General features: G+C 37.0%; 1 protein-coding gene across 4 annotated transcripts in view; it reads right to left on the bottom strand.

Moving 5' to 3' along the window:
• The window catches only part of LOC127438197 (poly(rC)-binding protein 4-like), a 130,733-nt gene extending 115,167 nt beyond the window's left edge, over nt 1-15,566 (bottom strand). For 3 of the 4 annotated variants that reach the window (XM_051693584.1, XM_051693586.1, XM_051693587.1), the window contains exon 1: nt 15,111-15,256. The gene's annotated coding sequence lies outside the window, so the exon portion shown is untranslated. Of the gene's footprint in view, nt 1-15,110; nt 15,257-15,458 lie in introns of those variants that run through there. The other variant, XM_051693585.1, reaches the window with a different exon arrangement.
• Nucleotides 15,567-18,724: the final 3,158 nt, after the last annotated feature.

Here is an 18,724-nt window from a genome sequence, read left to right as displayed (position 1 = left end):
ATGATAAGCAGCTCAGTGCTCTGTTAAAGAAATTTCACATGCCGCAGAGGAACGCAAATGCTAACAATGAAGGGAATAGGGTGTAAAAATTAAAGTGCATGCTCAAATGCAAGTGTGCCAGCTCTTATAGTCCACAAAGCTCACTGGTGCCACCATTCTCTCACAAAGTAATTAATGTTACATGAAAAGATGGATTTACCCACTGACATTTCATTCATGGAAATCATACATTTCTGATGGAATTTTTCGCAATTCTCTAGTACCAACTTCACCTATTTTACATTATAAATATGTATTTTCATAAAGTTCCCCTAATAATCCATCCCTTACAAAAAATCTAGAGTTCTGGCAAACTAGCCAAAGGTTTGTGGCAAATTTGCTATGAACCCTTGATTTTTCAAAGGGATGTGTCCATACGACATTTTTTTAAACTATAAACATGTATTTACGTAAAGTTGCAGAAACATTACTTTTACGTTAAGATGTGAAAGTTAAAGGTTTATAAGTAACATAAAGATCTCCATGTCTATGCTCTGCTGGTCTGTTTTTGTACAAATGAGAATCTAGCCTACTTTCTCAAGTACCCATTAAATAAGTCTCGTCCATTCACAAATTTGCTTGTAAAAGGTTTGATAGTCGTGGTAAATTAGCCAATGTAAGCACAGTTCTGCCATTGAACAAGTCAGCAGTTTGTTAGCTTTGTATGTTGCCATTGTAAGCACAGTTTTGCCACTGAATAAGTCAACAGTTTGTAAGCTTTGTATGTAAACAACCCTACATAAGCTTGTAGCTCCAACCAAAATGCAACCATTTGCAACATTGTTCTTAGAAAAAAATTGTTGTGCTTGCTGGGCTGTACGTATTGCTAACTGTATGTCATTTGTTAGCATTGAGTATGTTTTAAACCTCAAATATCTCCTGTTTCATCCATTTAAGTGCACACATGGGACACCCTATGTAGTGATCGTGTAGTAAGATTTATGTCCCTATTCCAGGAAAGAGATTTAGACTATTTCTGAGGGCTGCACAGGGTACAGCCTTGATCCTGGAACAACCAGAGGCCTGCTGCTAAAATGCTAAGCGGAGCACCACTCGGAAGGACCATTCCATCATCACGCCAGCATGCTACTGTGATGCTAAACCTCTACTAAACCTTTTGCTGTTTCTAAACCACAAATAAAAAACTAGGTCAGCCCAAATGATTTATTTAAGAGAAAACCTAGCGGGCTAATAATAGCAATTAGCTTGCATTTTAGCGTAAAGTGTAGGTGGGGAATGGCGTGCATGCTGGTGGAGCTACAAGGGTGGATGATTATATCTTCAAAACAAGTACAGCTATCAGCTGCAGGGCTGTCTCATACCTAATTCATTCTGACACCACATCCTCTGTGCTAGATAACAGAGTGATCTGTGCAGTAATTACCAGCCCAGACATATATATTCACAAGAAAACAAGGAGCTGATCGAGAGAGAGAATAGGGAGTGCAGTAAGCCAGAGGACAAATTTAGGTCTCAGTTATGTTTCATTTAAAGTCAATATTAAATTAAAAATGAACCTATTCACATCCTTGAAACACATTCATGGAACAATATATTGGTGCACGTTAATGTCAATGTTAATGTCTTTAAAATAAATAAATATAGATAAAAAATGAGACAGCGGTTGACATTAAATAAAGGTCTATAAAAAACTAAATGCTTTAAGTTAAATACATCTGAGCAGTTTGAGACATGTTGAAATCTCTTCTGAAGCTCTGGAGGAAACATCCCAGGAGAAAAATCTGAGAACCATACGACTTAAAGTCAACACGAAACTGTGTCCACAACCCATTTTACATCAATTTAAAGAAATCTCATTTGTGATGTTTCTTTCCTTCGCAAAGGAACAACACTGTGGTGTCTTAAAAGTACAAATGTGAGTGATGGTGTCACAATCTATTGAACTATACAAAAGAATGAGATAAAGAAAAGGGTGATGGAGAGAGAAGGAGAGTGAGAAAAACAGATGCGCAGGTGGGTATTTCTTTTGAACTCATCAGATTGAGGTTCACAGTCAGCAATGCTTCAGTCTTGCATTTTCCACCCTGCAAAGCTCTTTATCTGCTCCCGACTGCAACTCCCGCATCATTTGGACTACAAATAAGTCCAGATATTGGAAATTTCCAAGAGCTTTTGGAGATGTGTGTGTCACTCTCGGATTGGTAATTTATGGTAGGCCTTCACCCCTCCCTTCCCACAACCCCCCCTCTCTCTCTCTCTCTCTCTCTCTCTTCATTGCTTAAGATATTTCTGCCCAGTTTTCATTACTGAAAAGGGCCACCCTCCTTTTCCCCTCCCTCCCACTTTCTATCTCTTTTCTTATTAGATCTGTGATTCCAAGAGCACATTAGGATATTAAATTCAAGACGAGAATGGATGTTGCCTGCCGACTTGGCAAGACTCCCCGTTGCCGCCTTCTTGCTGTGACCCTTGCTCTGCCTTCCTTGGTCTTGGACCGGTCAAATCCAGAGAGATAGAGAAGCTCTGTTCCAAAATCTAGTGAACTGCCTTGCTGCCTACTGCCTACATAGGCAGCCACCTTCTAAGGCAGCATGCTAACCATGATGGAACCTCATAAGGGACTAATTTGAATGCTCTACACAGACAGCAACTCCACATGCCACACAAATCACAATCCTCATGTGAGGAAAATGGAACACTTGACTAATAGTTGATATCAATTGAGTTTGATGTTAACATGTTGTTAAGCTAACTCCACAATAATCTAATAGCATGTTGCTAAGCTAAAGGCATATTACTCTAATAGCATGTTGCTAAGCTGTTGCACTCACTATTTAATAATAATTAAAAAAAAAAAAAAAAAAACTCTCCTCTCTTTGTCTCTTTTTCTGCTTTAGCTACTGTACTACTCTAACTACCATTGGAACTTGAAAATGCGATACTGCGGATATTGTCTTGGACTGATCAAATCCAGAAAGACAGAGAAGCTCTGTTACAAATCAAGGTGAACTGCCTTGCTGCCTACTGCCTACATAGGCAGCCGCCATCTAAGGCAGCATGCTAACCATCATGGAACCTCATAAGGGACTAATTTGAATGCTTTATATAGGCAGCAACTCTACACACCACACAAATCACACTCCCCATGTGAAGAAAATGTAACACTTAACTCACAATTGATATCAATTGAGTTTGATATTAGCATGTTGCTAAGCTAACAACACAATAATCTAATAGCATATTGCTAAACTAATGGCACAATATTCTAATAGCATGTTGGTAAGCTGAAGGAACATTACATTAATAGCATGTTGCTAAGCTGTTGCACTTACTAATTACTGTAATAATAAAACAAAACTCCACTTTCTTTGTCTCTTTCTTTTACTCTAGCTACTGTACTTCTCTTGCTACCATTGGAACTTGGCAATGTGATCCTGCAAATATTGTTGACTATTCTATGAAAAATGTATTGTTATATTCCTCATTTGTAAGTCGCTTTGGATAAAATGACTAAATATAAATGTAACGGCACAATAATACCATGTCGCTAAGCTAATGGAACAATACTCTAATAGCATGTTGCTAAGCTAAAAGCACAATACTCTAATTGCAAGTTTCTAAGTTTACGGCACAATACTCTAATAGCATGTGGCTAACCCAGATAGCACACGTACATCTTCGTTTTAGATTTTTTCATCTGGAAAGTAACATCTGCTAAACACCTTAAAAAGATCAGATTTACAATTATTCTAAATCATAAATGTTTTAAAGACATCTGCTGAATGCCTTATTGACATCCGAGACATACTATAATTATTGACATCCGGCTTATAGACATATTGCAGATGAGCAAAAAACATTAAAAAAAATATGTCTTCCAGATGTAAACAGACACAAACACAGACACATAAAATAGATGTCTGGGTGATGTACGTCTGCTATCAGGAAATCTAACAGCACAATACTCTAAAAGCATGTTGCTAAGCTATCCGGACAGTACTCTAATAGCATGTCGCTAAGCTAACAGCACAATAGTCTAATTGCATGTTGCTAAGCTAACGGCACAATACTCTAAAAGCATGTTGCTTAGCTATCTGGACAGTACTCTAATAGCATGTTGCAAAGCTAAGAGCACAATAGTCTAAGTGCATGTTGCTAAGCTAACGGAACAATACTCTAAAAACATGTTGTTGAGCTAATGATACTCTAATAGCATGTTGCTAAATGGCAATCAATACTCTAATATAACTCATAAAAATACACAGCACACACAAATTTAGGGTAAAACGAGCTTTGTTTTAATTAAATTGAAAACATCTGAAACCAGCTTAAGCTGGTTTGCTAGTATTTTAACTAGTTCCCATAGCACACATGTACATCAGCCAGATGTCTATTGGATATGTGTTTACATCTGGAAGATGTTTTTCTACGTTGTTTGCTCATCTGCAAAATGTCTGTAAGATTTTCCTTGCAGAAGTAAAAAAAAATTCAAAAGATGTCTTTGAGACATTTATGATTTAGAATGTTTATAAATCTGATCTTTTCAAGATGTTTAGCAGATGGTAATTCGAATGCACTGCTTTCCAGATGAAATGCTCTTAAACAGAAATCTAGAAGATGTATTTATGCTTTCTGGGTTTAAGTTGGTCTAACTGGTCTCCCGGCCTGGCCAACGGAAACATGTCCAAAATCCATCTAAAACCAGAAACCAGACTTTGTGCCTTAAAGGAATAGTGTGAGCAAATGATGACCAGTCTGTTTTATTTTTGGGTGAACTATCCCTTTAAAATGCTGCAAAGGTTTTGGAACACTGCAAGAATAGTGGGCATCTCTCGCTGAATGGGTCCAGCTAGTCATGTCCTGCTGTCGCTGTACGACCCTTGTGCTGAGTCTGACAGAGGCACAAAGCAGCCGCTTGTGAGCAGGAAGCGATGGTGGGGCCGGCACAGTGGCTGCTTTGTCATAGTATGAATCATTCTGATGTGTTCGAGGATAAAGACGTGCATGCATGCACCCACACAGCATAACACCACCTTCTCGTGCTGCCTTAGGAGCATTCCTTATGACATGTGAGCTTCCATTATGACAGTTCCTTCACCATTGTTATTTATTTTAATTTGGTGAAATTGTCTCTAAAACATAGGCATATTTTCCTCAGAGTTATTTAAAAGGGTTGTTGCTGGGCAAAGCACACAAAGATAAAGGTGAAAGAGATGAGCAGTCCCATTGGACGTCATATAAAATTAATGAGATCTTGATGTACATTTTCTAAAGAAATGGAAAGTGGATGTCGCCAAGATGCTATGGGGGTTCTGAAGGTTTGTTAGTGTGCTGTTTTGTAGGTGCCAGGGCAATACCATGGTATTCTTTGAAGTACCTTGGAGAACCATGTAAGTACTCTTGCACATTAATAGGTAATTAACCATTGTATATATCAAAATACTACAGTAATACCATGGTATTCTTTGAAGTACTTTGAGTACCATGTACAGTTAAAACCATAAATATTGTAATCTTCTAGGAAGAACATGGAAATACTGTGATTTTGTTTTAGAAATGGCACCATTGTAAACCATGTTTTTGAACATCTACCATGGTGAACCTGGTATTCTTTGAAGTATCATATAAATACCCTTTTTTAAGGGAATGTGGATTTCACACTAATACCTTTAGCAACATTTTGCATTCTGTGCTTTGCTCACAAATCTTGCAGTCACTTCATTGTATATTTCACCCAACCTCCAACATAATTAAAGTGGAATCAATGAGTGGCTTCTCTCTCTTCCTCTGTGTGGCATATCAGAGCGACCTCATTCACACTGATGCCAACCTACCTAGCTCGCGGGTCAAAAAACTTGACATTTAACCAAGCCAGCTGGGGTTCCCTGTTTAAAACATGAGATTTGTGATGATAGCGCAGGATTGGTTGCATCCATAGGGCACAAACAAATCCAAACGGATGAACAAATCCACCTTATCTAAGCTCAGGAGATGCAGTAGAGCACCAGTTTCGGCCAATGAGCATACGATGGGTTTTAGAATAATAAACAACTCTAGTTCCTCTGCTATGTCCTCTACGAACAAGTGAACCATTCAGCCATTTTTGCAAAGGCATTGCTTGACATAATTGTGTGGCCATGCATAAGAAGGGGAAGCCTGATCAGATGCATTATTGTTGGGGGTTGATGGGGGCTTGCCCATTGAAAATAAAGGGAGGGCTGGGCTAGTGCAACTTTTCTTTCTCTTGGTGAGACAGTATTTTTGACCTAGATCTTTCGTAAAACTTGTACATGAGATGCAAGTTAGTAGAGCATGCTCTTGTTAGCCTTGATTACGTGGAAGCTCTTCTACCACTTGGTTGCTCGATTGGCTCGCTTGTTTAATCGATTTTCTTGACTGGCCGCTCCATGTAATTCACCCTGGCATTCGCAATGGAGAATTGTACAAGAGGTTTGTATCTTTAGTACCAGTAAACGGTCAGTATGACATGTAGCTTCCCAGAAAAAAAAGAAAAAAAAAAAAGAGTTCTGGCAAATTAGCTGCAAACTTGCCACAAATTTGCCACTCATTAATATTCACATGCAAATGAGCTTGTAATTCGCTGCAAAAGTTTGCAGCTTTTCACTGATAGTGGTGAACCAGAGGCAAACCTTTGGCAACAATGAAGAGTTTGCCGCAAAGCTCATTTGCATGTGAAAATATTGAGTGGCGAAGGGTAGCATAGCAACATGCTATTAGAGTATTGTGCCAAATTAGCAGCAAATATTTAGCAACAATGGACAATTTTCCGCAAGTTTGCCGCAAAGCTCATTTGCATGTGAAAATAATCAGTGGCGAATTTGCTGCAAATTTAACATAAACTCTCGATTTTTGCAGGGTTCTGAAAGTTACCCTGAAATCAACCGCAATATGCCGAATTACTGACAAGCAGCATCAGACATTTGTGCATCAGTTCAACCGTAACCATCTTTCTCTCTGGCGCTACTGATAACACATTGCACGAGTAACCTCCAAGACATGGGTTCTGGTCCCAAGGAAACTAGGAAGTTATCGCATTCACATAAACAACAGCGAGCATGATTCTGAGGTTTCATTTTCACTCTAAAATTACATTTGTACTCCACTGCCGGTTAGGTTTAGGGTTTGGGTTTGGGTTAGGTTGTAGAGTTAATAAAATATGCATTCTTGTTGTTGTATTACATAATTTACAACTAAAAATACAACTTGTTTTTGGTGCCACTTTGTGGACATTATACCCAGAAACTAGAGCTCACTAGTGTCCATGCATTCAACAACATTTCCAGCTTTGGCCACTGGGGGCAGTAATTCGACAGACCAATTTCAGCAGCAGAAACTTCTACCTACTGTCGCAAAATTCACTGCGTGATCAGTCTGATCTCAATATACGTACATCTAATTACTAGTGGTCATTAAAGCAAAGAAGTTAATATACAGTATTATGGTTTAACTACCTGCTGTACGGTAACAGATCAGCAAAAATGATCTGAGAAATAAGGAAACATGTGCATCTATGGATGAATTATAACTGTAGAGAAATGAATAGTCTATTTATACTCAGTTTTACTGTGTTAGTCACCAGATAGCTGATTCATGTAGAACTGTAATGTAATGCTTTACTCATGCTTTAACTCATAATCTCATACAGATACTGTATGATACTGTACCCGTAAACAGAGATCACTGCCATCCAACTACATTTACAAGCTTGTTCAAATGCGATTAAATATACCGGAAGCTCAACAGATAGAGTTGAAAGTGTCATAGAAGAACACCAAAATGACGTAGTGGCTTCAGCAATTGCGTTTTTCATCTTACAATAACTATTAGGACACTATCGGTTAGGTTTAGGTTTAAGGTTTAGAGTAGGGAGATTTTAGCGCCACTCAATGGACATTTCATCTCAGAACTGCTGCATTACATGCAAGAAGCTACATAAATTTAGCCACAGTCAAGTTTTTTTATTAGATCATTCTGGACGTATTTCTAAGAAGAACAGGATGTTCAATGAAAATAAATTCATTAATGCAGGGCGGGACTTGATTGGATCATGAAAAGTGGGCGTTACACACTAGAATGGAGCCAGAAGGTTGGAGGGAAGGGCTTGAAAAGTAAGAGAGCTTGGTAATGTCAGCCAAAAAGCAAAGTTGTTTCAGAGGCAGAGTAAGTTATTACATTTTGATAAACGATTGTGAATAGAAATAGTCTTCAGTCTTAGTCGTTCACAATAAAACCAGGAACGTGTAAACAGGGTCACTATTGATTTTATGTTGATGTTAACATCCTGGTATTACAGTCAGAACCTATTACGCTTTGCTATATGTTCATGTTTGTAAGACCCACAATTTACTTAGCTCAAACTGAAAAAAAAAAGCATTAATTCTCCTATCCTATTTCCGAGTCTGTTATTACCCTGTAACCTTTCAGTCTGATAGAGGATTTCTACTCTCCCCCTATGTGCTTAGCCATCCCTCAGAGAATACAGAGTGCTTTCAAAATGAGCTCTCCCATGTCTTCTCCTTTCCCCTATCAAGAATTCCAAGGAATGGTGGAGAGTCCAGAAGTCCCTTTCCTCCTTTTGAAGTACTACTCCAGGAAGTGGCACTTTACTACAAGAAATCTTTTCTATTAATGCAAAGGCAATATGCCAAAAACACCTGCAACACTCAGGAACATGTGTGTCTTTATGGAAAGGACATCCTTTGTGTCTGTGGGAGGTGGATATTGCATCTCATAAATATTGCTTGGGGCAGATATCTTTGCAGAGCTGAGATAGATCCATGCTTGGTTTTTTTTGGACCGGATAAGAGGTGGTGTGTCAAGCACACCATGACAGTTTTCCAGTAGCTGATTTAAATGGAGGATGGCAGGCATTGTTTGAGGAAAACAGGTGTTTGATACACATGTCAGATTGATTAATTCCAAAAATCATGGAAGTAATGTTTGGTCATCATCAGGAAATCCTCTCCATCTGAAACTAGTTAATTACTTGAAGCTTTAATAGTGTAGCCCATTAAGATTTTTACAAGTGTAAAGGTGCACTGAATTGAACTTCTCTTTGATCAACTTTGAAATGGATGGATGTTCATTACATATTAAGGCCACATCTGAACTAATATGTTTTTGTTTGAAAATGCATTGATTTAGCTACATTTCCGCTTCTCCCCCACACATGGGCGGGGGGTAACACCCCCTATAGACAAAACAAGCAAGTAGCGCAAAAAAAGTAGCGCCATAGTTTTGCTTTAACTTTTGGGGGTTGCAGCGTACCACCCCCACCCCCGCACGCTGCACGCTGCACGCTGCAACCCCCAAAAGTTAAAGCAAAACTACGCCGCTATTAAGATCATGCTACTCATATTTCTTCATTTTATTTTTAGGTATAATGACCACTGAAAATGTTAGTTCATCCAAAAAGGTCAATTCTGCCATCATTTACTCTCACTTACGTAATTCCAAACATTTAATGAATTTCTATCTTTCATGGAACACGATTGGAGATGTAACAGGAAAGTTAACTCTGTTCTTTTCCACACAATTAAATCATAGCATTTCCAAGATCCAAAAAGAACAAAAAAGTACCACAAATGGAATCCTAAAAAATCCCTGAAAAACTTGCTGGTTGCTTTCGTCGTATGGAAAAGAGCTGCATAAATATTCTACTCTTGTGTTCCGCAGAAGAAGGTAAGGAATGACATGAGAGTAAAAAAAAAATTTAATTTTCACTGTGGGTGAATTATTCCTTTAATTTCTCACTCTCTTGATGAGCACTAGCTTGTAGTGGAGACAGGAACTAGTAATTAATTGAAGGACATCGTTAGTCGAAGGGATTCAGGGGGAAATATCTCACACTAATTAACATGTGTCTGTGTTTCAATTAACAATGACCTCAGTCTCTCAGCAAAAAAATAAGAGGACGCTTGTTCCAAACAGTGGACTGTGTTTTACGCATTAAAACGCATGAAACAATATACGTATTCTCTCTCTATGAAAGAACTCTACTGTTGGAAATTATACAAAGCTAGACTGTAAAAAATGACTGAACAATTACACAGTCCTCACTAACTCTAACAGTCGATATCAATAGTAGTAAACTGCAAATATCTTGGCATTCTTTTATCAAAATGACAATGTGTTTCAATTCTTTCACTTTTCACAAGCATGTCATATGCGTCGTTAACATTCTCAAAAATTATTTTTCAGCTTTTTGATTGCAGCTGTGCCAACTGGCTTTGAAACTGTCGGGAATTGGAGAAACTGAGAAATGCTACTTATTGATCGAAAAATTCTCTGAGCTCTAAATTGCAACACCTCTCTTCCAAAGGAACATATCAAAGATGCTGTGAAAAAGTTGGAAGCCAAAGCATAACATTGACAGTGGGTGAGGAAGGGGGGTGCTGTGACATTGATAGGAGAAGAATTTTGACTGAAGCAGAGATGAATGTCAAACAACTTGCGCAACAGAGAATTGCTTCGAAGTTTAGATACAGTCTCTAGACAAAAGCAACAACCTAGAAGGTACATTTGAAGCTTATGTTAGAAGGTGATAATGAGTGATACAGTATATGATAAAAAATGTTTTTTATAATAATAATAATAATAATATTCATTATTTTCTCTCTTTTGTTTCTAAAACTGACAAATAACCTTTTGTTTCCTGAGTAAAAGAAAACCAGGCATAACATTTAAATAATATGTTTTATATATACATATATATATATGATTTCTTTCTTTTTTTTTTTTTTTTGATTTTCGGCCATTATTTGTATTAACTAATCAAAATATATACTGTAAATACTGCCAAAAATATATATTAAAAAATGAATTTCAGCAAGAATAGAAAATAGTTTACTTTTTACATTTACCATTTACTACACCACCAAACAGTCAAGATCTGGGACACACATATGGCAAATAAATAAATAAAAAGAAAAAAAGGAAAGCCATATATATATATATATATATATATATATATATATATATATATATATATATATATATATTATATACAGTTGTGCTCAAAAGTTTGCATACCCTGGCAGAAATTGTGAAATTTTGGCACTGATTTTGAAAATATGACAGTGATCATATGAAGCCATTTATTATCACAAAGTTGTTTGGCTCATTTTTAAATCATAATGGTAACAGAAATCACCCAAATGTCCCTGATCAAAAGTTTACATACCCTTGAATGTTTGGCCTTGTTACAGACACACAAGGTGACACACACAGGTTTAAATGGCAATCAAAGGTTAATTTCCCACACCTGTGGCTTTTTAAATTGCAATTAGTGTCCGTGTATAAATAATCAATGAGTTTGTTAGCTCTCATGTGGATGCACTGAGCAGGCTAGATACTGAGCCATGGGGAGCAGAAAAGTACTGTCAAAAGACCTGCGTAACAAGGTAATGAAACTTTATAAAGATGAAAAAGGATATAAAAAGATATCCAAAGCCTTGAAAATGCCAGACAGTACTGTTCAGTCACTTATTAAGAAGTGGAAAACTCAGGGATCTCTTGATACCAAGCCAAGGTCAGGTAGACCAAGAAAGATTTCAGCCACAACTGCCAGAAGAATTGTTCGGGATACAAAGAAAAACTCACAGGTAACCTCAGGAGAAATACAGGCTGCTCTGGAAAAAGACGGTGTGGTTGTTTCAAGGAGCACAATACTTTCTGACCCCTCTCCAAACATAGCGCTTATGGTTGTGACCATAAAGCTCTATTTTGGTCTCGTCACTCCAAATTACAGTGTGCCAGAAGCTGTGAGGCGTGTCAAGGTGTTGTCGGGCATACTGTAACCGGGCTTTTTTGTGGCATTGGCTTCTTTCTGGTACCATGCAGCTCATTTTTGTTCAAGTATCGTCGTTTTTTGCTCCTTGAAACAACCACACCGTCTTTTTCCAGAGCAGCCTGTATTTCTCCTGAGGTTACCTGTGGGTTTTTCTTTGTATCCCGAACAATTCTTCTGGCAGTTGTGGCTGAAATCTTTCTTGGTCTACCTGACCTTGGCTTGGTATCAAGAGATCCCCGAATTTTACACTTATTAATAAGTGATTGAACAGTACTGACTGGCATTTTTAAGGCTTTGGATATCTTTTTATATCCTTTTCCATCTTTATAATGTTCCATTACCTTGTTACGCAGGTCTTTTGACAGTACTTTTCTGCTCCCCATGGCTCAGTATCTAGCCTGCTCAGTGCATCCACGTGAGAGCTAACAAACTCATTGACTATTTATACACAGACACTAATTGCAATTTAAAAAGCCACAGGTGTGGGAAATTAACCTTTAATTGCCATTTAAACCTGTGTGTGTCACCTTGTGTGTCTGTAACAAGGCCAAACATTCAAGGGTATGCAAACTTTTGAGCACAACTGTATATATTTGTTGGCATTTTTTTGTATATATATATAATCTAAAAAGTTTCATTTTTTTTTTTTTCACAGGTACCAATGGGCCTATAACATAAAAGACGTCTTTAAATCTGGGAAGTGCCATTCATCAAAAATAACATACAGAACACTATCTATAAATGTTCAAGATGAGAAAAACTCATGCAAGTCTGCCTTAGATTTAGCTAGAGGAAGTACTATAGGAGAATAGTCTGGTGGAAAAGTCATCTCAGTACCAAACACACTCTGAAAAGACAGCAAATTTTCTCTCTTTCTGTCAGGAGTAAATTATCTAAATTTGTTCACTTTAAACGGCAGATGTTAGGCCATTATAATATGCTATCAATCTGTCAATAAGCTGTTTTCTCTCTACTTTAAAAGAATAGTTCACCCAAAAAAACTGAAAATGAGTCATTATTTACTCTCCCTCACGTGGTTCCAAATGTATCCACTCTTATTTTGTCCGTGGAACACCAAAGGATAATTTTTGAAGTATCTCCACACAGCTATTTTCCATACAGTTCATAGTTAGTGACCATGATTGTAATCAAAAAGAACAAAAACACAATTTCTATATCATTAAAGTAGTCCATATGGCTTGTGCACTATATTATAAGTCTTCTGAATTCATTCAATAGCTTTATATAAGGAATAGAATGAAAGTCTGAAGTCTTTATTCACTGATGATCTTCCTCTTAGCCAAAGATTGACATTTTCTAGCAAATAACTACCTAAATTAGCATCTGTTCCTCACACAAAGCTATTGAATGGCTTCAGAAACCCATCTAGTCCTAATAATTTTGATAGCTGAAAGTCGCATTGCAAGGCAGGGACAACATATGCCAACACTTCTGTACTACCAAACGGTCAATATCCACTTCAATCTATTTTAAATCTCAAAATCCATGTATGATCAACTGTGTTGCTACATGCCCGAGGCCCCAGTGATGCATCAGATGCGGCGCTGAACCGCAAACTCAGTCAAAAAAACAAACAAACTGTAGAAACAAGGCAAAAATTAGCATGAATCACATGCATGTCACGCAGATAAACTTTGCATCCTCGTGCACTGACAAGTGAGCCCGGCTCTTATCTAAAATGCTGGATTCCTCGCAGATGCCTGCAGCATCGCAGTATTTGTGGGGGGAGCTGGGTTGTTTTGTGAGGCTAAAAATAGTGCCGTAGATCAGAATGTTGAGGAGAATAGGCCCTCACACAGATTAAACTGCTGTTAACTGCCTGTCTGTAATGTTTGAAGCCCGACTGTAATGCCATTGTGCGTTCAACCTCAATGGAGAGGTCTCGGAAGTCTGCCCAGTAAAGCTACTCTTGGTTTGAGAATATTTACACATCTTTTACTCTCTTTCTTGTGTCATTCATCAGTTTTTCCTTCTCCTCTCATTTCCTCAACCAGAGAGGCAATTTGTTTTTCTATAAACATGTTTTGAGGGAATATCAGTTTGAGGAGTCTAGAGTTGACAAGGGACTTAATCAAAGAACCAAAACGAATGTGCTTTGGTGCAGATTTGTCAAAATTTTAATGGCAACAATTTTTCCTGGAAACCAAATGAATGCTAAACTTGATGACACTTTGAGGTTAGAATCAAAAATACTCATTTTGAAGGACATTTCGGGGTAATGTTCTTCAACAGGCAATAAGGACAGAGCTAACAGCATATCTAAGTAAAGCCTATTAATATCTTCATAGACCAAAGTTAACTTCAAAGATAGTTTGAACAGAGTCAAAACAGCAGCAACAAAGATCTCTATTCAGAGATTCAGAAAACAAGAATTAGCAACTCACATGCCAAACAGTTCAGTACAGAAAATGCCATGAGCACAATAAGGTTCTTCATTCTAAATAACAAGTTAAGCTGCTGCAGTAGAGGTTTTACTTAATCGAGAACTATTTAACAAAGTTATCAACTACATTATTCTACAAGTACCATAACAGTCGCGACAGACAGACAGACAGATAGATAATAAAAAACATGCCAGGTCTAAGGAGAACTGCTGCATTTTTGTACCACAAACATGTAGCCAAAACACTCTCCCTATTAAGTTCAATTACAAAGATGCTCAGTCATTCAGCCACTGACCCAAGCAAATGAGTATTTGCTCTAATTGTGGGGGTTCGAGTCTTGGTCAACCTAATCAATTAGAGCATCTGAAATCAAATCAGATGTCCTAGAGCAAAGAGTGATCACCCAGATCACCCTAGTACTGCTGCAGCATCCTTGGAGATGTGCATGTTGGCTTTAATCTATGTCTTCACATCACTAAGATTCAATCTGGCTGCATATAATAATCTATAAATTTCTGTCCAGACTACGGCCATATGTCATCCAAACCAATACTGTTAAAACAGAGGTTCCAATTAGAAACAAAAAGGGTTTCACAGGAGAACCTTTTTTAAATTCCACAATTATTAACTTCTGCAACCAACCATGCACTGGTGTCTTGTACAACCTATTAGAACTTTTATTTTATTTTTTATCTCCAAAGAACCATATAGCAACACAAGAATGGTGGCTAAAGCGCTGCAAAGAACCAGTGAATAGCTTTTAATGTGAGTGTACTAGACGAGATCTAAATCACTGCAGTAGGTTGGTACGGCTCTAACTTTGCATTTGCCTAACCAGATGAACCAGCCATCCAAATTCACATGAAACAAGTCTTGTATGATCTTCCACATACCCTACAAACCATAAAGATTGTAGATATTGTATTGCATGGGGTTACATGTCACTTAAACGACATATTCAGAAAGCTGCAAGATAAATCGTCCAAATTAAAGCTGTAAACCTGAGCGTTCGGATCTAGATTATTTGCTGAACTTGTATTAGTAGTGCTGAAAGACAGCTGTACGCAGCGCCTATCGCTTTATTGCCATAACAACAGCAGCGGTTTCCTACGGGATATCAGCGCAAGTCTTTGCCATCTTCACTTGTGACCGGATCATATTAATATCGGATGCGTTTACCAAAAGCTACAGACACGATACGCGGAAAGAATAAGATTTTTGACATAATAATTAACTCTTACCTGTTAATAATGCAGTTGAATGCGTTGATAATACGATGCGAATTTAGATGATGTACTATATATTCCTCGCTGATGTCCACATTGTCAGTGCCAGGCGCTTACTGTAAGAGAAAACCCCGTTGACAGAGAGAGAGAGAGAGAGCGGGGGGGTGGGGGTCATTCTATTCTATCCTAAACAAGTACAAGAGACCAACGGGGGGTAAGAAGAACAACAATGCTCAACCAACAAATGTCGAAAAAAAAAAACCGCAGAGGGATGCATTTGTTTAATTTTGAAACAGTCTTTTTCTACATTCTTTCATACGAATCTTGGACTAGTCTTAATATCACATGTTATAATATTTGAATATCATCTGCGCAAGTGGTGTTGTTAGAGGGAGTAAAGGGCCGTACAAGACCGAAATAAGCCTTCTGGTGCAAAATAATAATAATAATAATAATAATAATAATAATTGGCTAAAAGCAACGAAAGCAGTCGCGTATTTTTTATTTTATTTGTTTTGATTTTATTTTTTTTAATTTTTTTAGTTGACATTCTTTTTAAACTGACATGGCGTCTAAAAAATGCGGAGAAACCCCCGTGTTAATCGCATGCTATAATAACTGAATATTATCTGTGGAAGTGGTGTAGGCTAGTTATGATGGAGTAAAGGGCTGTTCAAGACTGACAGCAAAAAATAAAATAAAATAATAATAATAAAAATAAAATAAAAAAAAAGGCTAAAAGCAAGGAAAGCAGATGTTCGCGTTGCGTTTTTATTTATTTATTTATTTATTTATTTATTATTATTATTATTATTATTTATGATTCTTTTAAACTGACATGGCGTCTAAAAAACGCAGCGCTCCTGCGCAAGACGCAAATAAATAAATAAATAAATAAATAAAAATAAAAAATAAAAATAAAAATAAATCCATATGAAGATTCTATTTGATTCAATTCGACTCGACAGTGATTGTATGAAAAAAAAAAAAAGATTTGATTCCGTGCGAAGCTTCGATTCGAATTTGACTGAAAAAATTTAAAAAAGAATTTTTATTTTTGTATTTTTATTTTATTTATTATTTTTTTATGTATCCAATTGGACATGGGATTACATGAAGAAAAATTATTCGACTGTGTACGAAGATTTGTTTCGATTCTGACTGATGAAAAAAAAAAGATTACGTGAAGATTCAATTCGATTCTTCAGTGATTGAAAAATAAAAATCCGTATGAAGACATGATTTGAATATAGGATTTGACAGTAAAGAAAAAAAATTGATTACATAAGAATATACGATTTTGAAATTTGATTAGAGTAGAGCATGAATGAAAAATAGCATTCTGAGATGCTATTCTTCTCACCACAATTGTACAGAGTGGTTATCTGAGTTATCATAGCCTTTGTCAGTTCAAACCAGTCTGGCCATTCTCTGTTGACCTGTCTCATCAACAAGATGTTTCCATCCACAGAACTGCCTCTCACTGGATGTTTTTTGTTTTTGGCACCATTCTGAGTAAATTCTAGAGACTGTTGTGTGTGAAAATCCCAGGAGATCAGCAGTTACAGAAATACACAAACCAGCCCATCTGGCACCAACAACCATCCATGCGATTATCTAATCAGCCAGTCGTTTGGCAGCAGTGCAGTGCATAAAATCATTCAGATATGGGTCAGGAGCTTCAGTTAATGTTCACATCAACCAACAGAATGGGGAAAAATGTGATCTCAGTGATTTGGAGCGTTGCATGAATGCTATTCTGAGATGGGGGTTCACGCTGTTTTGGCAGCATGAGGGGGATCTACACAATATTAGGCAGGTGTTTTAATGTTGTGGCTGATCGGTATATATATATATATATATATATATATATATATATATATATATATATATATATATATAATGCTTAACAGATCAGTGGTTCATGTATATTAAACTTAAAATACACATATATGTGAAAGAAAAATCATATTATATGTGAAAAAATATCATGAAAGTATCATGACATTTCTAACTATTCGAATGTATATTAACTTGTGATCTTTTTAAAATATCTAATTATGCTTTTTGTAATTACTCATATTGTTATTGATGAAAGTGAATGTAAAGTGCAATCTATAATATGTGTTGACGAATGACACAAGACAAGGTTTACTTTAACCTTATAGTAAAGCTATGGTGATGAGTTTCATCTCACCTTGTGCCAGAGTTTATAGCTCATTTGCTTGCTGTATAGTTCTAATATTATAGACGCTATAAAATCCATTTGAACAATGAAATCCAATTGGCGTCTGTGGACAGACCTGTCAAAGAGCCTTCAGCTGCTTAAAATCCAGACTGATGATCTTTCATGTGACTGTGCATTATGCATTATATTGATCAACAATAAATGAATGAATGATGAATGAATAAATACATGAAAATCAAGGAGCTACTTTCAATGACCTAAGATATACTGCCATCTAGTGACAATACATTTACTTGTCTAGTAGTAGATACAATGGGGTCCAAAAAAACAGAAACCAGATTCTTTTCTAATATATATATACATACACTGTGTATAGTACAGTACATATACAGTATATAGTGAACTTGCTTTGGCCATGTCACGTAACTCCACTTTCTCCCCACCTGTTCATGTAGGCAGACAGTCTCTTGTTATCTAAGGGAGCTATTGCCAGTCATTTTCCACCTCTGGATGTTTGAATTAATTTTCCTGCTGTAAAAATTAAGAGTCAGCAGGTGCCCGAAGCTGCCTCTCTCAATATTCCAATGTCTTTTAACAAGCCGAGCAAGGCCACTCCAGGTCACAGAAATCTTTCATATGAGCAAGAGAGGGGTGATTGAACACTAGTCATGGCCTCCGGTTGATTACTAATGATGCGCTCTGCTCTGCTGATGGTGGCTAGACTTTCCCAGACGTCTGCTGGAGTGTCTGTGCTGCAAACATCCATAGAACAATGTGAAATGCTTCATGTGTAAAGTCAGAATATGTTCGGAAAGATGTACGATTGTAATATATTTTCAAGTATGCTGTATAAATGCAGTGTCCAGTTTTATTTTGATTTTTGTTTTCTCCAAATGATCTACTATGTTTGCGAAAATGTGTAGGTAATTTGTGTTACTTGTTAAAAAAAAAAAAACAAAACAATCTATACTTCAACCTATGGTTTCCATACTACTTTGAATTAATTACAATAGTGTAATTATCTGGGTATATTTAACCAGGTTGAAATTGATACACAAGTGTTTGAGTTCAAGTGGAATGAAGGCAATGGTAA

The sequence above is a fragment of the Myxocyprinus asiaticus genome, chromosome 49 (genome assembly GCF_019703515.2).
Source record: "Myxocyprinus asiaticus isolate MX2 ecotype Aquarium Trade chromosome 49, UBuf_Myxa_2, whole genome shotgun sequence".
NCBI classification, from domain to species: Eukaryota; Metazoa; Chordata; class Actinopteri; order Cypriniformes; family Catostomidae; genus Myxocyprinus; species Myxocyprinus asiaticus.
Note: the sequence above shows the minus strand (reverse complement) of the source record. Positions and strands in the feature narration are given on the sequence as shown.